Below are 22,439 nucleotides of genomic sequence, written 5' to 3' on the forward strand. Positions count from 1 at the left end.
GCCACCTAGACGCACTAAGGAAAGAGGTGGGAAGCCAGGGAGAGAGAGAGATCGAGGGGGGAGCTACCGAATTGTTGAAGCTATAATATAGGGGCACTGAAAACATGAGATAATAAGTGAATTGACTGCAGCTTCAGCTATTTGGCCAGCAAAGTCATGGTTGTTACAGGAGCCAAGCTATTACATGAACAAAAATGGTGGTGGGGTAGTCAACGCAGCATTTTTAACAACCGAAAGCTTCTGCTCACCTTCTTCTCTAGACTAGACTAGAAGCATAAGAATACGTAGTCATTATATGGGCGATATAGACCTGCATAAAAACCGAGGCAGAGGTTTGTATGTTGACTTATGTTTCCTATATAATCGACTTTTTATGCTCTATTAGGTCAGGCCAAGTTATATTTATGTTTCTTGTCACCGTGTGCGTAACTTGTTCGCATCGTGAACAAGAAGGAAAGCACCCAGATGAGTCAATCGATGGCTGTTCTGGCGAACATTCTCTAGCCAGTATGGCAGATCAGAGCTTATCAGCTTCTCGATAATCTAGCATTCCAGGCGATGGTACTGTAAAGATCACCGGGTCACACACGCGGACAGTCACAGAGGACGAAGGTCAAATAGTCTTAGTCTTGAGATTCGATGAAAAGAGAGTGAGAAATGTCCAAGTCAGAGCTTATCAAGGGCCTGGGTAGCTATGGAAATGAATGTACTAGAGCGCGAATCCAGCTACCCAGGCCAACGGAAGAAAAGGTAAGAAAAGGAAACAAAGGTGAGCACGGGAGTGTAAAGGTGAGTACGAGAGTAAAGGTGAGTACGAGTGTGCGAGTGCGTACGAGTGTGCGAGTGCATACGAGTGTGCGAGTGCGTGCATATGTGAGATCGTGAACCTAACATACCACCCCTACTTGAAAAAGACTCCGCGTCCACGTGGAAAAAAGAGAGAAATAGGTTCCTAAAAAATTTATCAGCGAATAACTTCTGAGGGAACGACATTTTTTTGAGGAAAATAGTTAAAACAGTAGTAAACACAATCATGAGCTACTTACAACAGGCGCGTCAAGCTCTTAGGTGACGCTGCCAAGGGCATTGTGTACCTACATAGCATCGGCGTTTTGCATGGAGACATAAAGTCGTCGAGCTTTGCTGTTGGCGTAGCGCTGAACGGCACGCTCAGCACCAAGGAGATTGACTTCGGCTCAGCCAAGCTTACAAGCGGGCGTCAGTTGAAAGGAGGCATAGGCTTGTTCGCGGACATGCTGCAGTTTCGTTGTCCCGAGGTGACCCACCTACCGAGGGGCGCCGAACTGAATCTGGGTCCCTTCGTGGACATGTGGCAGTTTGGTGTGATGTCTTTGAAAGTGTTGATCAGGACGTTCAAGCTACCCTGGAGTGTCCCCAACACGAGCAATCAAGACGTCCACTATTTTATGGTAAACTTGCCGGATAAGGGCACACCGGAAGACCTCGGCCCCAACCCATATCCTCTGCAGTTCCAGAAACTCATTTCCCACAACCTGCCGCAATTCGCAAACTTCCTCGTTACGAACCTTCTGCACCTGGACGCCAATGACAGGTTCAGTGCAGAATGCGTTATGCAAGAGCTGGAATGCGAGGCCAGAATACACGAGCCAATCTGGGATGAAGACTGGCAGGATGATTTCAAGCGACGACGAAGAGACCAGTGACTACCAAGACTACTGAAGTCTCCCATGGACATTATAGATGGAAAATTGTGGTTGGTTAAATCTCCTCTATGCTAAAGGAACACATTGGTGCACTACGTATATTTTCGTACTTACTGTTTTTGGGCACATACTGCTGTGAAATGAGTCGCGCTCACTTTCTCAACCTTCCTTGGCGTGCCAAGAAAGAATTTGATGCAAGGAAAGCGCCATTGCACAACAATTGGCAATTAGAATGGACGTTAGTTGCCGAATTGGTGATAGGATGTAACGTCTGGCGCTAGCCAGGGTCCACACAGCTATAATAACATCTGTAGTATCCCTGCCCGACCAATACGGAAGCAGTACGGAACTAATACGGAGCTTTGCCTGATGTATATTTAGTGTATCTCCGTATGTAAGCGTACGGCGTCTGCTGCATAAAAGCGGCTGCGCATTTCTGTTTTGATGAAGATGAGATTTTGATAATAACGAGCTATTCAACCTCCAGGTGTGCACCGGAGAGAAAGTCAGTTATTTTGCCGCTTCTTCTTTCACTAATAATTATATCTCAGGTGTGTACCTGAAAGTAGAATAAAAGTAATTCTTGTTGATTTCACCGCGCCTACCACTCGGCTACCCATTACATTGGTGGCAGCGGTGTAGTTTTAAATAAAACAACGTGATTCGACCCCAGACCCCCATGGCTCAACCCGCTGCAGCTCCCTGCGACGAATCATGATGAGAATCACGTTTCTTGCCTTCCTGGACTTGACCCTGCTTATTAGCTTGCAGCACAGTCAGGGTGCTAGCTTGGATGACCCTTCCCTCCGCATGGCGTCCACTGGAGACTCCGATGGCGATTCCAAGCGACCCGCTACCTACATGTTTACTACCGGTGGTGATGGCGAAGCTGATGAGGACGACAACAGGCAGTCTGCTGCCCAAGACAAGGAGGGTATTCCCCAAGACCAGCAGCGTTTAATTTTCGCCGGCACGCAGTCGGAAGCAGGAGCCCACTCTTCATTTGGTACTTCGCCTCCGTAGTGGGATGCAGATTTTCGTCAACACTCTTCCTGGCTAGACCATCACTCTTTACGTCGCGCAAAGCGATACTATCGACAATGTGAAGACCACAATTCAAGACGATGAGGGAGGTCATTTGTCTGACGCCGAGCTAGCCGCTCTGAGTCACCGGCTCAACCAAGATGAAGATAAAACCTGGCTCGCCCTCCGCCATAGCTCCAGCCGCCGCCGTGGTTACTAACGCTGATTCCAGGTATGGCATTTTCTTTCCTGTCTTCCTTCAGTCTCCCTCTTCTCTTCAGTCTTCCTTTATGCGAGTGTGTGAATCCAGTTTAGTTTGGTAGGCGTCTGATCATGGTGAGCCACGGCTTACCCAGCTAACGTGGGACAATGTGTGTGACAACGCCCCTTATAGTTATAGTGTATTCAGTTCGGTTTTTGAACTGCGATGTTCCTGGCGGGTTGTGCCAGCGTGAAGCAAGAGTGCTGTGGTTTCAGGTCCTATTTGGAGGACAGTTCTTTCCCTTTTGACCCCGTGAGATCGTGTGAACCTGGTGTGCTTTTTACTTCTATTTTATGATTTGTTATCAGTTCATTTCTTCTGTTTACTCTAAACGTTATCATTTCCGATATAATTTGCCATCTTCCGGTTGACGCTGTTGTTCGTAACTCCTCACTAATTTTTTGAAAATCACGAGGGCGTGATTATCTGTAGGAAGGGAGGGTGTAGTATCCCTGCCCGACCAATACGCAAGCAGTACGGAACTAATACGGAACTTTGCCTGATGTATATTTAGTGTATCTCCGTATGTAAGCGTACGGCGTCTGCTGCATAAAAGCGGCTGCGCATTTCTGTTTTGATGAAGATGAGATTTTGATAATAACGAGCTATTCAACCTCCAGGTGTGCACCGGAGAGAAAGTCAGTTATTTTGCCGCTTCTTCTTTCACTAATAATTATATCTCAGGTGTGTACCTGAAAGTAGAATAAAAGTAATTCTTGTTGATTTCACCGCGCCTACCACTCGGCTACCCATTAAAAAATCCCTATGCTTTTTTGCCTATTTCATCAATGTGGTAGACGGTGTCGTGTTACCCTCGAATGCAAAGAGAAAGTTTATTTATTTCGCTCAGGGCCCTGACCTATGCTTTTTTGCCTAGCTCATCATGAATGTTGTTCGAACAGATGGAAACTGTTTGCAATACAATGATGTAGCCGATCAGTTCGTTGTGGCATGATTGGAAATTGTAGCCATTATTATTTTTCTGGTGTTAGAGTTCTTATCGGAACAGCCATTCTGTAATTCAAAGCGAGCCGTCATGTTCGACGTAAAACACTTTTGACATACACAAGCTCGGGAGCAAAAGTCTCTCTGTCCCACAAGCTGCCACATACCAAGTAAATACAAAACCATGGACTTTACATGAGCTAACTGTTACTTGCACGCGTTGCCCTTTTCATGAACCAAGACAAAGGGATTGGTCCATTAATATAACCAAGAGTACTCTTGTTATAACGCATGTACGAAGTCACTAGATTACACCCGCACCAGAGATGAAGGCGACCGCGCCAGACATCAATACAGTGTTGCACGGTAAAAGGATGTCGTATAGCATGTTGTACAACAGTAGGATGAAATTGTGGGAGAAACCAACGACCATTTAAGCGCTTGGGAACGATGAACATTGCAACAGTCTTATTGTGAGTGAAAGTCAGGGCAAGTTTCCGAAGATCAGTAGCGAGTGCTATCCCGAGCATTATGCTAAGAAAGGATAGACAGGATGCGTATTACAGGAGACCCAAGTTGCTGAAGACCAGTTGTCATTGCTGATAACGTGCAGAAAAACTAAATCTGTAGTTTGTTTTGCCGTCGGACAGGATGCGTATTATAGGAGGCTGTAAAGTTATGTAATGTGCTTCACAGGCAACCATGCATTCGGCCGTCAGCAACAGTTTAGCACAAGCACACTATCAAGGTAAGGACATTATTGTATTATTGTATTGTATCGTATTGTATGGAATATAATTTTACCTCATTGGCTCAACAGGTCAATTTATTACTACAAAAAGCCAGAAAATCCGATTATATGGAGATAAAATGGAGAAAAAAGGAGTGAACCAAAATTTGATGAAGTGAGAGAAAAGTTACAATCCGTAATAAAACCTGCAAATACGTCTGCCTAACTCATATTCAAACTGATAGAAACGTTTTTGCAATACAATCATGTAGCCAATCAAAGGAAAAAAACCATTTCCATCAGTTCTAATAACATGCACGATGAGCTAGGCAAAAAAAGCATAGCGTAGGGCCCTGAGCTTCCAAGCCGCATCCATGTACCCCTTGTGCCTGGCCACACGTACCCAGTTGACTGTGGGTAGCAGCACGGCTGGCTGCTCGATGTGGTGGATCACAAACAATTTGATATCGCACAAATTGATCTCAGCATCGTGCGTACGGTATTTTATTTTCAGAAAATCGCAAAGTGTCTCTGACTCTCTGTGTGGCCGTCCTATGCCACGAGAAACTCCAATCAGGCTCCTATGTCCTCTGCCTTCATGATTGAATGTCCACTTCGTTTGAACAACAAACACAACAATCGAGGACGGCTTTGCAATGAAAAATACAGCTATACTGGAGCTGAAAAAAAGAAGAAAAAAACGTGCTCAGGATGAGACTCGAGTACACGCATACTCTCCCAGCTGGTGAAACGCAAATTTTTGTGAAAAATGCATGTCGCCGACTGACCAGCAATTTCGCCTGACGCTCTCTCGTTCCGTCCTGAGATTATTGGAATTTGTTCGGAGGACTTCGGAAACGAAGCGCATTTTAATGAGTACAGAATTTTGAATTTTCAGATGTTGATGAATGTACCAGTTTGCAACATAAGTGTCATGACAATGCTACATGTACAAACTCAATGGGGTCATACACATGTAAATGTAACATTGGTTTTGAGGGAAATGGTACAATTTGCACCGGTAAGTTCATTTAGATTAGCATGTAGCCAGAATGTTTCCATGCCAGCATCCAATCAGAAGGCAGAAGTGTTAGGTACCTCCTCCCGTACAATCTTAACTACAACACTTCTCCATCGGCTCAAATGGCCGACAATGTTCTCTTGGCCCAAAGTGAAGCTCACCCTTCTTGCCCACTCCATAAAATACCAATATGCCCCACAACACATACGCATGCTCAACACCCCCGCTCAAGTTACGGCCCAGTACAGCCTTCCACACGCATGCACTTGGCACCTGCCACCCTCCAGAACCGATCGCTGTAAAGACTCCCCGCTGTACAAGTCCCTAGAATACTACAAAGCCCTCCCTGCTAGCATTCGTGACGTGTCCTCCCGACCTGCTTTCAAACAAGAAATCTGCTCACTGCTGATTAACTCAATCTGCTCCTGCAGCGCTCACCCTGTCCCATACTTAAATTCAAAGTGATGTAAATCACTTTCCAACTGCATAACCCACTATCTCACTTTCTCATAAATTTATCTCTTCTTGGCGATCGTGAGAATAAAGAATTCAAATCTTTCCTAAGGTGGCCGGCCTGCATGCACCCGTACTACGTCATACTCACCTTTCATTCCATTGGCCTGGGTAGCTACTTGCGCGCCCATGTTTGCCATAGCTACCCAGGCCCTTTATATTGCGTTGTTTCTCAATCTCGCTCTTGTCAATAATCATAATGTAGCCGTAGTAGTTCGTCTTTGTCTCCGTCTCTTCGTCTAACGTTACCCTTATAAATGTCGTTCCACCTACCTGCCCCGTTGTGAATTGTGTCTGGAGAATATTGGGTCTAATTCATACTCAACAGAAGCATAAGCATTACCCCGGTATACTTTTAGATAGATTCCAGGTGATGTTTGGCGCACTAGCCAGCGGCTAGAGCGTGTAAGCGCCGCATGGACACCTGCCGGCCGGCAGCTTGATTACACTAATCAATCACGCAGATTCACGGCGCTAATCTACAGCGCAGCTCCTAAACCGCCCCAAGAGAGGTTGCAGTTCACACCTCGTATTTCTTCTGCTCCAAACGTTTCCCACGTGCCTTGCTTTTAGTGTTGCCCTTGTGAAAGTAGAGTTCGCTGCTGTTGCCTGCCTTTCACAGTTATGCTCCTAGCTTTTTCTCCTTTGCTCCTAGCTTTTTCTTCACCTCCTAGCTTTTCCTTGCTGCCTACCTTTTACAGTTTTGTCCATAGCCTCGTAGCTGCCTCGTAGCTCAATGTTCCGACTTGGCCGACCCGGATGATCGACTGCAGAAAGTCATCCGTGCTAAATCCATGCAGTTTTGGCAGCCCGGCCAACAGGTGTTGCTCGATGAGAGAATAATAAGCTTCAAGGGTCGCCAGCGCATGAAGGTGTATGTGAAAATAAACCGGTCAAATGGGGATTCAAATCTTACACACTCTGTGACTCCAACACAGCCTACAACTGCAATTTCGAGATGTACTCCGGTGGTGCAATGGATGTCAGTCAACATGGCCTTACGTACGACCTCGTCATGCGACTCATGACTCCGTCCCTGAAGCAAGGCTATCAGATTTTGACCGACAACTACTATACGTCCCACAGCCTTGCTCAAGCACCGAAGGCCAATGACTCTGAGCTAGTCGGAACAGTGCACAGTAACCAACGTGGATTTCCTGATCGCCTGAAAAGCATGAAACAGTTGGAGAAAAAAGGATCGTCGGGAGACATGCGCTATAAGCATGACGGCGACATCGTTTATGTGCAGTGGTTGGAGAAAGGAGTTGTAACTGTGCTGTCCACAATTCCCTCTGCCACTGAGTACACAGAGAACACAAGAAAACGAAGAGTCAACAGAGAGTTCCAGGACGTGACATGTTGCAAGCCCGTGGCCATCGAACATTACAACGCAAACATGGGAGGAGTTGATATATTTGATCAACTGGCTAGTAGCAACCGTATTCTCCCCAAATCAATGAAATTCAACAAAGTGATCTTCTATAATCTCCTCAAGGGAGCGGCCATCAACGCCTATAAACTGTTTGCTGCTTGGAGAGAAGCCAATTAAGGTACAATCAAGAGAAGCCAATTCAGGTGCAATCAAGAGGCCCGTGCGCTATTCGCAAAACGAGTTTTGAGAGCAGCTGGTTCGTCATCTCGTCAATCTGCCAATGCATTCTGCACCACCAGCTCTGGAGCGTGCTATATCAGCACCAGCAGCTGACTACAGACAAGTGCACTCTGTACACATTCCAGAATGTGCTGGTTCGTCTGGAAGAGTCAACAGTGTTGTCTGCTGGAAGCAGGATCGCAAGAGAAGCAAGACTGCTTTCTTCTTCTCTAACTGCACCAACAGAGAAGGTCATCCGGTGCACCTGTGCGTTTTCTTGCCTCAGGGTGTTTCATTCTCCGGAGTATGATGCTCACAGATGAACTGGTGCATGAGCTGAAGCTGAACAGAGAACATATCCTCATGTTCCTTGAATTTGCTAATTCGGCCACATTGCTTGAGTTATTATTCGCCATGAATGGCAACGATGCTTCATGTTATCAGCTTAGCTTTAGGTTGCGTTTGCTTGGGCATTTTCAGAATGTAAATGACAACCATTCTGGAATGGGAATCGGCAAGAATCACCTGACCAAACTAAGGTTACGTTTGGTTGGTCACATTCCCAAATGGGAATCAATTGGAATCACTCGGAATCATTCTCCCCCGTTTGGTTGGTCAAAAAAGTGCGTTAGGTTGGTCACATTCCACATGATTCCAGAATGGGAATCGCTGAGAATGATTCTTTTTGGAGAATGATCATTCCACCTCACATGCTGGAATGAGCATTCTCATTCCGGAATCAAAAATGATAATGGCTGCCACGAGCCAAACAATGTAGCAACAGGTTCAAGTGCCTCAAATCATGCACTCAGAAGTACCATGACTCTCTCAAGGAAACTAGAGTCGGGTAAAAAAAAAGACAGCCGCCGTTCCACAACGACATCATGGAATTGTTATATCAACTGATTCCTAATTGATTCTGGCACGTTAGTTTGGTCAGGTGATTCTTGCCGATTCCCATTCCGATTCATTCTCCAAAAAGAATCATTCTCAGCGATTCCCATTCTGGAATCATGTGGAATGTGACCAACCTAACGCACTTTTTTGACCAACCAAACGGGCGAGAATGATTCCGAGTGATTCCAAGTGATTCCCATATGGGAATGTGACCAACTAAACGTAACTTTAGGTTGCGTTTGGTTGGGCATTTTCAGAATGTAAATGAAAACCATTCTGGAATGGGAATCGGCAAGAATCACCTGACCAAACTAACGCGCCAGAATCAATAAAGAATCACTTGATATAACAATTCCATGATGTCGTTGTGGAACGGCGGCTGTCTTTTCTTTTACCCAACTCTAGTTTCCTTGAGAGAGCCTGGTACTTCTGAGTGCATGATTTGAGGCACTTGAACCTGTTGCTACATTGTTTGGCTCGTGGCAGCCATTATCATTTTTGATTGGGAATGTGACCAACCAAACGTATATGAAAGGTAATTCTACCAGCTTCCCAGAATTATAAAGGTGTCAATACAAATTATTTACCGTTCAGTCTCTATTCTCAATCTAGTGGACACCGCTATGTTCCTCGATTTGCTAATCCGGCCGCATTGCTTGAATTATTGTTCGCCATGACTGGCAACGACGCTACAGGTTATCCGCTTGTTTCCAGTCTCATATGAAAGGTAATTCTACCAGCTTTCAAGAACTATAAAGGTGTCAATACAAATTATTCACCGTTTAGTCTCTATTCTCAATCTAGTGGACACCGCTATTTTAAATTCTGCGGCTGGTAAAGGGTTAACACACCCCGATTAAGTGCATTTCGTGACGATTCTCGAATTTCACCCGAAACTGCCGAAACTCGACTTGTTGATGCTCTGTACTATCGATTATGTTGGCAAATACTGTTCGCTAATGGTGTGATTTTTACATAATTTTTCAGATGTTAATGAATGTACCAGTTTGAACTATGACTGCCATCACAATGCTACATGCACAAACTCAATGGGTTCATACACATGTGAATGTAACACTGGTTTTGAGGGAACTGGTACCAGCTGCAACGGTAAGTTACTTTAGCTTGGCATCATTGTTGCGCCTGTTTGTTTCTGGCCACATTGCATTGACAGAGTAAACCCACAGCTTTCCACAGAGCCCAGGATCATAGAAATCAATCACTGACTGCAGCAACGGTGGGATTTTTCGAACCTATACATACACGATGCATGTTATTGTAATGGATGGAAACATTTTTTTCATTACACAGATGTAGCTGACTAGTTCTAATAGCATTCATGATGAGCAATGGAACCATTCTAAGCTTTCATTTTGGTCAACAAACGAAAAGATGCCACATCTGGAATTAGCTTATGTTCCAGCCCACTTGCCACCAAAGACGCTGGCTTGAGTCATGCCTGCCCAGTTGGTCGCCAGCTTGCATGAACACTTCTCGGGCACAGGAGCACTGGTGACTGGCGCAGCAACTGCCGGAGCAGCAACGGATTTAGTAAGTAAGGCACTAACAACAGGACTGACGTTTTCGTACACAGTACAGGGACGAATTCACGCACCTCTGCCACCACCGTCATCAGCCAGGCAAAAAAAGCATAGAGTAGGGCCCTGACCTTTCAAGCTCTCTTATTCCAACAGAAAAGGGATTCCGTAGAAACATCAGAGCAAGAGCACAAGAAAAGTCATTCACAAAAACCCAAAAAAACACACAAATCAAATAACCGATCCGCCACACCATTCATTTCTACGCAATGTGCATTAAAGTCACCATCTGTGCGACCAAGCATTGATGGAACTTTTTTTGGCTGAAAAAAATGCTCTTCCAATTCAGTTTTTAGTATCCATTTCCTGAAAAGGTGGATAATGTTCTTGAGCTGAATTCAGTCAAAAGCAGATTTCAAAAGCCCAGAGATTGATTATTTGTGAATGAACTGTAGTGCAACTGGGAATTGGGTTTGAAAAATGACAGGACTCAGATTCTTGGTTTAGAGCACTAAGAAGGAGCACAAACTTCGTGTCCTCCAATACCAACGTTGCAGAAGTAAACTTTCATGCCTTTTCCTCAGATGCTGTAAAAAGGCCTTGGACATTATCTTACAAATAATCTACGTGGATATAAAAGTTTAATAATAGCTATGAAAAGTATGAATGCCGCAGACATCACCACGCAACATGACAATTTGTTCAAGGTTTGGTTTTGTGTGTTTCCAAAATCGATTTTCACGCTCCGATCATCAGTGGAAATACGGAACTAAAGAGATCAAGGGAAAAACAAAGGTTACAAATCCAAAGAAGTGTGACACATGACGGGTAACTTGTGGTAAGTATTACAAAAAAGTGAGAACTAAAATAAAGAGTAAGTGTGACAAACGGGCATGAACAGTGCAGAAACAACTCATGAACACGGGGTGCAAACTCACGAAAATAACTTAAGTGCTAAAACATGTTCTTTTTGCTTACACAAATCGGGCTTATGCGTACGAATACAAACAGCTTCAAGGACCTTCAACTGCTGGACATAACGGACACGACACAGTACAGAGAAGTGGGAATCATCATAAACACTCGAACAATCGGGACGAGATAACAAATGCAAGTACACAGCTGACTTCTTACGAATTTCACCCTCATCAGCTCCATCACCTTCCCTGCCACCTGACTCCTCCTCGTCCGTTTTATCACCATCACCACCAGCCGTCTCATCGTCATCCGCCTCGTCGTCATCCGCCGCCACGTCATCACCCGCCTCGTCGTCATCTGTATCCTCGCCGTCATCCACCTCGTCGTCATCTGTATCCTCATCATCCGCCGCATCATCACCCAACTCATATTCACCACCAGTCAGTCGTCTGATACCATCCATGTTCTCCTTCCTACGTCTGTCCCGTGCCACTGTCCTTACCTCATCTACGTCCCGAGATTGTGTTTCGTTTTGCCCCCGGCTTCCGGTCTCCTTCGATGCTCCGCGTGGGCCTTGGCCATTCCTAGCATATATTTCGGTTGAATAATTGGCGGTCGACTTCCGTGGTCTCTGGACCCACGGATCAAGCGCCGGAGGGTGCTGCGGTGTCCACGCAGCCGGATACTGTGTCAAAGAAATGGGATCAATTTCTGTGATTGGCGGTACTGTCGTTGTTGCCGACTCCTCCCCAACCCCAGCCACCAACGGCACTGGTGGTGGCTCCGGTGGCGGCAAGGGCAACGGTGGAGAAGGCACATTCGGTTGGCTTAGTGATCCACCACTCTTCCTCTGCACCGTGTGTTCGACTTGCTCTGGTTGTGTCGGTAGTAGAGGTATTTCCACAGATGATCGGAGCGTGAAAATTGATTTTGGAAACACACAAAACCAAACCTTGAACAAATTGTCATGTTGCGTGGTGATGTCTGCGGCATTCATACTTTTCATAGCTATTACATACTGTCTTCTTTGCCTTTTACATCACCTTAGTAAAAGGCAGGAAAAATTATTTAAACTAGGATGGTGAGCCAATTTAATTATAGTGAAAAAGGAGAAGGACAAAATGTAACGAGTTATGACTAACTGTCCACCAACGTAACCAGAATCTTCTACAGTCAGCGAGTGCGGCAAAATGGCACAAAACTGACAAGGAGTACTGAGACATTCGGCGACCTGACACCTAGCCCCAACACTTCTCCAAGGTGCAAACCAACAATCTTCCAAGAAAAACCTGAAATTTGTGCTTTGTTCTTTTGATAGTGATCTTGTATTTTTCTTCTTCCGTGGTAACTTGTTCGGCAGTGGCTTGTCCAGGATTTGGCTGGGGGGGGGGGGGGAGATCACATGGTATATGTCACTGATGATGTATGTCATGCAGCTAGCTATCCAACATTACAAAATGATTACATTCCAGGTATATCTTCCAGGCCTACACTAGGCTACAGACTACAGAATCTAATGCTCAGTAACTTACTACATTGCACAATCATTGGTCATGTTACTTGTACAGTCAGGCACGTAACACTGCCCTTGGAGGTGGTCCGGCCTGAGGTGGTCGGGGGTTTCCCCAGGGAAAAGTTTGGGAAGTAGAGTGCAAAATTCTGAATTCTGGGCGTGATCGGGCGAAAAGGTGGTCCTGCCAAAGACGGACCGGCCGGACCGACTGCTATGCCCCTGACAGTACATCCTTGCCCAAATTTTTTTTGGAGCATAAATTATGCTGTTCTTCATCAGGTTTTGGCTGCTCACTGAAGTCTCCCATGAACATTATAGATGGAAAACTGCGGTTGGTTAAATCTCGTCTAAGCTAAAGGAACACGTTGGTGCACTACGTATATTTTCGTATTTACTGTTTTTGCGCACAAACTGCTGTGAAATGAGTCGCGCTCACTTTCTCAAACTTCTTTGGCATGCCAAGAAAGAATTTGATGCAAGGAAAGCGCCATTTCACAACAATTGGCAATTTGAATGGACGTTAGTTGCCGAATTGGTGATAGGACGTAACGTCTGGCGCTAGCCAGGGTCCACACAGATTGAATAACATCCCTATGCCTTTTTTGCCTATTTCTTCAATGTGGTAGACGGTGTCGTGTTAACCTCGAATGCGCTCAGGCCTTCAGTCACTTTTGCATCAACAGTCGCACAAAAAATTATTGGTGGCGCAAGGAGAAGCTTGTCGTTTGGAGTGACAAGTGATCACCGCTGCTTTTCCTTGTCAGAGTCAACACTATACTTTGTTCTGCGGCCTTGGGAGTAGTGTTGGAGTAGAAATTGCTGAGGAGACGTCGCGGAGGGGCGAGCTTTCCTGCGCAGGACTTTGGCCGTATTTCAGCATGGTCGAGTGGAAAAATTCAAAAAAGTTTATTTCAAGAAAACCCCAAAAGGAAGATGGGAGACATGTCCTCAGCGCTAGAAGAGGTGTTCTACTATCTGCCGGTGTATAGTTCTGGCCAATTGAGGACGTAGCTGGCTGTTTTGCCAGCGCTTGTAAATTGGCTATTTTCAAGACGATCATTTGTGGCGTCAGGGGGTGATGGACCTCGTCTTCTGGGATGCTGGCGTGGCTAAGCGGTACTGCTCCAGGAACTCTTCTAAGGTGAGGCAATGTTGGCTTGATGGAGTTTTGTTCATAGCTTGTTCGTATACGCTGTGGCGTGACTCGTTTCTAGACACATAAATAATGTGATATTTCGGCCATTTTTGAGGGGTATGCAAATTTCAAGGTTCCCTTCAGAAACTTTTTCAAGGGCTTTGCACAGTCGATCCACACCCCAAAGGCAACCTACCTGCAAATTTTGAGCGAAATCGGAGAGATCCACTTGCACACATACTTTGGTATTCTCAGACATGCTCTCTTAAGAAAGCATAGACAGAATCCATATTACAGGAGACCCAAGTTGCTGAAGACCAGTAGTCATTGCTGATAACGTGCAGAAAAACTAAATCTGCAGCTTCTTTTGCTGTTGGACAGGATGCGTATTATAGGAGACTGTAAAGTTTTGTAATTAGCTCCACAGGCAACCATGCACTCGACCGTCAGCAACAGTTTAGCACAAGCACACTATCAAGGTAAGGACATTATTGTATTATTGTATTGTATCGTATTGCATGGAATATAATTTTACCTCATTGGCTCAACAGGTCAATGTATTACTACAAAAAGCCAGAAAATCCGATTATATGGAGATAAAATGGAGAAAAAAGGAGCAAACCAAAAGTGGATGAAGTGAGAGAAAAATTACAATCCGCAATAAATTCTGCAAATACTTTTGCCTAACTCATATTCAACCTGATTGAAACGTTTTTGCAATACAATTATGTAGCCAATCAAAGGAAAAAACATTTCCATGAGTTCTAATAACATGCACGATGAGCTAGGGAAAAAAGCATAGCTTAGGGCCCTGAGCTTCCAAGCTCTCTCGTTCCGTCCTGAGATTATTGGAATTTGTTCGGAGGACTTCGGAAACGAAGTGCATTTTAATGAGTACAGAATTTTGAATTTTCAGATATTGATGAATGTACCAGTTTGCAGCATGTGTGTCATGACAATGCTACATGCACAAACTCAATGGGTTCATACACGTGTAAATGTAACACTGGTTTTGAGGGAACTGGTACAAACTGCACCGGTAAGTTAATTTAGATTAGCATATAGCCGGAATGTTTCCATGCCAGCATCCAATCAGAAGAGTGAAGTATTAGGTATCTCCTCCCGTACAATCTTACCTACAACACGCGACCACCCCTGCCCGTACACTTAAGTAGTCATTAACCCCTACGCCCTGCCCACCCAATTCTTCCTCACTCTTTCTCCTTTCTTACCCTATTATCTCTTATTGGCCACTGGCTATCGTGAGAATAAAGATTTGAAACACTGCTACATCGGCTCAAATGACGGACACTGTTCTCTCGCCGCAAAGTTAAGCTCACCCTTCTTGCCCACTCCATAAAATACCAATATGCCCCACAACGCATACGCATGCTCAACACCCCCGCTCAAGTTACTGCCCAGTACAGCCTTCAACACGCACGCACTTGGCACCTGCCACCCTCCAGAACCGATCGCTGTAAAGACTCCCCACTGTACAAGTCCTAGAATACTACAATGCCCTTCCTGCTAGCATACGTGACGTCTCCTCCCGGCCTGCTTTCAAACAAGAAATCTGCTCACTGCTGATTAACTCAATCCACTCCTGCAGTGCCTACCCTCTCCCATACTTGTAAAATTCAAAGTGTTGTAAATCACTTTTCAACTGCATAACCCACAATCTCACCTTCTCATAAATTTATCTCTTATTGGCGATGGTGCCCTCGTGAGAATAAAGAATTCAAATCTTTCCTAAGCTGGCCGGCCTGCATGCACCCGTACTACGTCATACTCACCTTTCGTTCCGTTGGCCTGGGTAGCTACTTGCGCGCCCGTGTTTGCCATAGCTACCCAGGCCCTTTATATTGCGTTGTTTCTCTGTCGAGCTCTCTCTCTCTCTCTCTTCAATAATCTCTCTCTCTTTAATAATCTCGCTCTCGTCAATAATCATAATGTAGCCGTAGTAGTTCGTCTTTGTCTCCGTCTCTTCGTCTACCCTAATAAATGTCGTTCCACCTACCTGCCCCATTGTGAATTGTGTCTGGAGAATATTGGGTATAATTCATACTCAACAGAAGCATAAGCATTACCCCGGTATACTTTTAGATAGATTCCAGGTGATGTTTGGCGCACTAGCCAGCGGCTAGAGCGTGTTAGCGCCGCATGGACACCTGCCGGCCGGCAGCTTGATTACACTAATCAATCACGCAGATTCACGGTGCTAATCTACAGCGCAGCTCCGAAACCGCGCCAAGAGAGGTCGCAGCTCACACTTAGTATTTCTCCTGCTCCAAACGTTTCCCACGTGCCTTGCTTTTAGTGTTGCCTTTGTGAAAGTAGAGTTCGCTGCTGTTGCCTGGCTTTCATAGTTTTGCTCCTAGCTTTTTCTCCTTTGCTCCTAGCTTTTTCTTCAGCTCCTAGCTTTTCCTCGCTGCCAACCTTTTGTCCGTAGCCTCGTAGCTGCCTCGTAGCTGTTTCTCCTTGAACATCGCATACGATGAGTTCAAATCAGTCGTTGCAGCGATTGAGTGTCGCCGAGCTGCGTGAACAGCTCGAAATGCGCGGCCTAGACCCATCTGGCACCAAATCGGTCCTGATAAACCAACTCGAGGGAGCCGTAGACGAACGTGAGGATTTTGTTCCTGCTACTGCGGCTTCTGCCGCTTCTGCGGCTGCTGTTGCTGTTACGGAGGACCCAGATAATTCGGATCGTAACAACTTTCAGCAGGAACTGCGGCGTCTGGTGCGCGAAGAAGTATCAGCTGCAATCGGCACAGCGTTGTTGGGAGCACCGGAGGCGACCTCTCAATCCACGGCAACTGTCACCCAGTCCAATCTTGCTCCTTCTATCCCAGGGTTGAGCTCCATTGCGCCTTCGCCGGCGGCTAGCAGTACCGAAACCTCGGCAGCAGCTCACCTTCTCGTGCCCAAGTCACCTCAAGATCGCATCGTGAAAGGTGAGTTCATTGAGGTGAACTTACTGTTGCCAGAGGGGCTAAGCAATTTTGTCTCTCAACCTGAATCCCGCTCGTTCGAGCTTCGTACCCCCCAATCAGTCTGGGGGAAGTAAGCAGTCGCTGGAACTGGCTGGAACTGGTTGAAACCAGCGACGGTCGCCAAGTCAAACGGCGGGTACACGACATCGCAACATGGCTAGAGGCCTGGACCTTGACCTTGACCTTGTCTGTTCTCACGCACCACACCGTCTCCATGAATTGTTGGTGTACCAGTCCATCATCCTCGAAGCCAACCGCCAGTATCTGCCAGCTGCTTGGCTCAGCTATGACCAGCAACTTCGGCTGTCAGCCTCGCTCCAGCCAGGCAAGCGCCTTGACATTATTGACAACAAATTGTGGCAGCTATCCGTCACGGGTAAGGCCAGACCAGCATGTCCAGTATGCCACACCGTGCACCCTCCGTCCAGTCAGTGTCCTTTTCGTCCGAACAGAAGCCCCCAGCAGTATCAACACGGGTCCACGCTCACCCGTTCTGAGAGCGGCCGAATCATCTGCTGTTACTTGGCCAGTGCCAACACAAGTCGTCCTGCCGCTTCCACCATGTCTGCAACACATGCGGCGGCAACCATTGATTCTCGCCAACAGTGCCCCAAGGCTGGGACCAAATCCCGAACCACTTCTCAGTAAGGTCAGAAACTCCGATAGTTTGCGTACAGCCATTACTCTCCACACTTCCACATTCCGCTCACCTTTGCATGTTACCCGCTTCTCTTCCTTGCTATCTACCCACCCCGACCCACAGGTTTCTCGATATGTTCTGCATGGCTTGCATCATGGCTTCGATATTGGCTTTTCAGGTGATCCTACTGTTAACATTAAATCTCCTAATCTCCCTTCCGCTGCTAAACACGCTCAGTTTATATCAGACCAGTCAGCTGTCTCCTGTAGTTGAAGAGAAACTGCTGGCCCCTTCACTTCACCCCCTTTCTCGTTTATGCATTGCTCGGGCGTCGGTGCAGTGCCAAAGAAAAACGGCAAAATGCGCATGATCCACCACCTGTCTAGCCTACTCGGGACGAGTGTCAATGACGGCATACCTACTGACATATTCTCGCTGCAATACCGTATTTCCTCGTAAGTTAGTACGTACTAACTTTTGAATTTAGCAGCCACATGAGTACTAACTTTCGGGGGTGGTACTATCTTTTGGGGAGTACTTTTTTATCGGGGGTAAATGACACGCAGCGGGAAGCCTGCGCAACTCTAGTGTCCGTGCATATGATGTATGTACTGTACGGTGTCTGTATATATAGGACGGGTACGAACTTACTATCTTTCGAGGGGAACTGTCTTTCGGGGTGATAACCTCGGCAGTGGAAAGTGTACTTTTTATAGGGGGGGGGGGGGGTACTAAGTCGTTGGGGAGAATTAACTCACGGGGAAATACGGTATGTTACTATTGATGATGCCATCAATATGATTATGTCTTGACCCCTTCTAGTTTATCTGTCAAAATTGGATGTCAAGAGCGCCTTCAGGCAGATCCCAGTACGCATCGAAGATTACCCGCTGCTTGGTATTTTTTGGCAAGGCCGTTACTATTACGAACAAGTGCTCCCTTTTGGTTAGCGCTCTAGTCACTTCATTTTCAACACCGTTGCCGATGCTATTGAATGGATCATAAAGCATCATTTCTCCATAAGTGATCTTTTGCATTACTTAGATGACTTTCTGAACTCCGTTTCTAGCCTTTCTCTTGCTAACCGCCAGCTGGCTATCTTGCTCCGCGCATTCATGCTCTTAGGCGTACCCCTGGCCCCAGACAAGATAGAAGGCTCTGCTCAGTGTCTTACATTTCTTGGAATAGAGTTGGACTGCGTTACTGGACTCTGATGCTATGGAAGATATCAGGTTGTGGCAGCACCTGCTGCAACACTGGAACGGTAAATCGTTCTTCTTGCACCCCAACTGGACTCCATCGCCAGATCTACAACTCTACACAGACGCGAGCGGTTCACGTGGCTGGGGAGCCTACAACAACGGCCCGTGGATCAACGGGCCTTGGACCCGAGAAGAAGTGGAGAGAGACATCACTTGGAAGGAGCTGTATGCCCTGCTAGTCGCTTGCGCCACTTGGGGCCATGCTTGGGCAAAGCTCCGTATCCTTATCACTGCGACAATGCTGCAGTCGTGGACTGTGTAAAGTCGGGCAGTAGCAAATCAGCCCCAGTGATGCAACTACTCCGCGGACTTTTCTTTGTCTGCGCCAAACATAACTTTACTAATTCAGCCATCCATATTGCAGGGAACAAGAACCTGATTGCTGATTCTCTGTCACGCTTCTCTGTGCAGGCATTTCGGCGGCTCGCTCCCAGCGCCAAGAACCGCCGGACAACGTGATATGGCCCCAGTGCATGGGGATGTAAGCTACTACGCTGCATGCGCCATTGCCAAAGAACACACGGCGCACCTATTCGACCGGTGAGAGCAGATATAGTGCTTACTGCCAGTTGTTCCTCTGGAAACCCTTCCCAGCTCTTTACTATCAGCTAAGTTGCTTTGCCGCACTCCTCGCTCGCTCAGTAAGACCATGTACTATCTATGTGTACCTCAGTGCGGTGCGCAACGCCCAAATTGAAAGCAGAGCAGATAGAGTGCTTACTGCCAGTTGTTCCTCTGGAAACCCTTCCCAGCTCTTTACTATCAGCTAAGTTGCTTTGCCGCACTCCTCGCTCGCTCAGTAAGACCATGTACTATCTCTGTGTACCTCAGTGCGGTGCGCAACGCCCAAATTGAACAAGGCTTGGGTGATCCGCTGGTAGATGCCTGGCTGCTGAAACGAGTAGTAAAGGGCATTGGACGGTGCCATGGCACAGCTGTTATCACACCTCGCTTTCCTATTACCATGCCTGTGCTCTGCAAAATAGTGGATGTGTGCCAGTTGACGGAACTACTCAACCGACATACCGTCTGCTGTAACAAGCATGTATGCTGCTTGCATTTTACGGCTTCCTTCGCTGTTTCGAGTTCACAGGGGAGACTCGGAGGACTGATGCTCGATTCGCAGACGGCAACATGCAGCTGTTCCTGCCAAAGTCAAAAACAGATCCACTGGGCAGTGGGGTCACAGTGTTCGTTGGCCGAGCCACGCAACCGTATTGCCGCGTAGTAGCGATGACAGCATACCTGCTACCCGCCATCATCCATCCACTGGGTCACTGTTTGTGCTCTCAGATGGACCGAAGCTTACTCGTGCGGCATTTACCACCACTGTGCCTTCATTCCTGGAACCATCTGGCGTGCCAAACCTGCACCTGTATTCCGAGCACTCATTCCGCATTGGTGCTGCTACAACAGCCGCAATGGCCGGTCCGCGCTGCTGGACGCTGGAAGAGTGATGTATGTTTGCGGTACATGCGTATGCCAGCATCCCTTAAGTACAGTCTGTCGTCACAGCTTGGAAAGGTTAGCCATTTGGTCTGAATTTTGGCCTAGCAATTCTAAATATTTACGTGGTGTGCTGGTTTCGCGGATGTTCGCTCACAACTGGTTTGCCCTGTTTGCTTGCTTGCGACTCAGTTGCAGAGTCATTGCCTGTTCGCGACTCAGCAGCTCATTTGCCGAGTCTCGTGACATTGCACCAGTTGTTCGAATCCAGCACTCCACCTATCCAATTTTACTCAACCAGACTATTCTGTGTGAGCTCGTTCATGCGCGTGGGTCCGCATGCACGCGCATGTACATGTCCGGCTGTGTGAAGCACGGGCTATTGGCACACTAGCCAGTGGCTAGAGCATGTTAGCGCCGCATGAACACCTGCCAGCTGGCAGCTTGATTACACTAATCAATCACGCAGATTCACGGCGCTAATCTACAGCGCAGCTCCCAAACCGCGCCAAGAGAGGTTGCAGCACACACCTCGTATTTCTTCTGCTCCAAACGTTTCCCACGTGCCTTGCTTTGAGTGTTGCCTTTGTGAAAGTAGAGTTCGCTGCTGTTGCCTGGCTTTCACGGTTTTGCTCCTAGCTTTTTCTTCCTCACCAACACCCACCCTATGGCTGTTGCTCTACGTAAACATGTTGCTATATTCTCTGCAGCCTATGTGGTCGGCACTTGCATCCGCTGTAACTTGCCATATTCAATTCTCAAGAAACAAAAACAAAAAACATACAAGTAAAATACAACATTGGGGAGTGCGGATGTTCGCTCACAAATGGTTTGCCCTGTTTGCTTGCTTGCGACTCAGTTGCAGAGTCATTGCCTGTTCGCGACTCAGCAGAGTCTTTTCGCGTTGCGACTCATGTTCCGAGTCACGTGACATTGCACAAGTTGTTCGAATCCAGCACTCCACCTATCCAATTTAACTCAACCAGACTATGCTGTGTGTGCTCGTTCATGAGTGTGGGTCCGCCTGCACTCGCATGTACATGTCCGGCTGTGTGAAGCACGGGCTAACTTGAGTGTAAAGGATTGTTTCACTGGATTTCATGCTGTCACATTGACGAAATAATAGTGACCAGCTAACGAATGACAACAGGATTTAAATTTCATTTTATAGTTCTAACTCTTTCAAACTCAATTTTTTGACACTGACTTGAATATGAGTGACCCAAAATTTATTTTTTATAATAATTTATTATTTATCTAGAAAGGAAAAGGACATTTATTTATGGCTCGACATCCAAGTTTCAAATTTATTCTTTATTTTATTTATTTGTTACAGCATCTCATAGCACAGTGAGAACACCGGCCAATGCAAATAGAGAGGGTGTTAGCCAACCACGGCAAGGAAGGGAGAAGGGGAGAAGAAAAAGGAACCGGCATGGATAAGCAGTGATTGCAACAAAAAGAGAAACACAAAATCAAAGTCAAGGCGCGACAAGGCTCTTAAAAAGGCGGAGGGAAGAAAGGTCCTTAGCTTCTTGGGGAAGTGCCAGCCACGCAGAGTACGGAATGAAAAAGGGAGAGTGAAGTAGAAAGGAGGACTTAGGTTTCGGAAGAGAAAGGGAGTTTCTCGTGCTACGGGAAGAGAACCAGTTGAAACAGTGGAGGTGAAGTGGACACAGATTGAGTTTGAGAGAATGGATAAGGGTGACAAGATGTGAATTACGTCTCTTAGACAAAGGGGTAGTGCCAGCAAGGGCATAAAGGGTGGAAGATGGGAGCATGCGGGGTTGTCGGAGGAGGATTTTGAGAACTTTTTTTGTGGTGAATTTCGAGCTTGGCAGCACGGGCTGTGGAAATTCCAGCCCAAGCAGTATCTGCATAATCAAAAATGGCGCGTAGGTAAGCTGAGTAAAAGAGGAGTTTACAAGAGATTGGGAGATGGTAACAGTGAGAAGAGAGGATTCCTAAAGATGAACTTGATCGTTTACATATGTAATCGATATGGGATTCCCATGAAAGATTAGAGTCAATGAAAATGCCAAGATGTTTATGGCTGGAGACTATGTCTATAGGCTGGGGGAAAGTGGGATGGAGGAGTGGGATGTCAGCCATAGCAGGGGATTGCCGTCTACAGTAAATGATCCACGAAGCTTGGCCAAAAGCCCCCGGTGCCAGACGGTATCGAAGGCCTTGGCAAGATCGAAAAACAGATCCCGACTAGATCTCCAGCATCCCGATGTCGACACACTAATTGCACTAGGCGCGTCAGCTGGAGGGTGGTAGAATCGCCTCTGCGAAATCCGGACTGAGCTGAACTCAAACGTGAC

General features: G+C 46.6%; 1 long non-coding RNA gene across 1 annotated transcript; it reads left to right on the forward strand.

Annotated features, from left to right (window-relative positions):
* The first annotated feature begins 5,548 nt into the window (after positions 1-5,548).
* Positions 5,549-14,812, forward strand: LOC135819788 (uncharacterized). The gene is made up of 3 exons (XR_010553977.1): positions 5,549-5,666; positions 9,655-9,777; positions 14,688-14,812. It is a non-coding gene; the product is annotated as an uncharacterized LOC135819788 (long non-coding RNA).
* The last annotated feature ends 7,627 nt before the right edge of the window (positions 14,813-22,439 follow it).

Source organism: Sycon ciliatum, chromosome 6 (assembly GCF_964019385.1).
Source record: "Sycon ciliatum chromosome 6, ocSycCili1.1, whole genome shotgun sequence".
Lineage (NCBI taxonomy): Eukaryota > Metazoa > Porifera > Calcarea > Leucosolenida > Sycettidae > Sycon > Sycon ciliatum.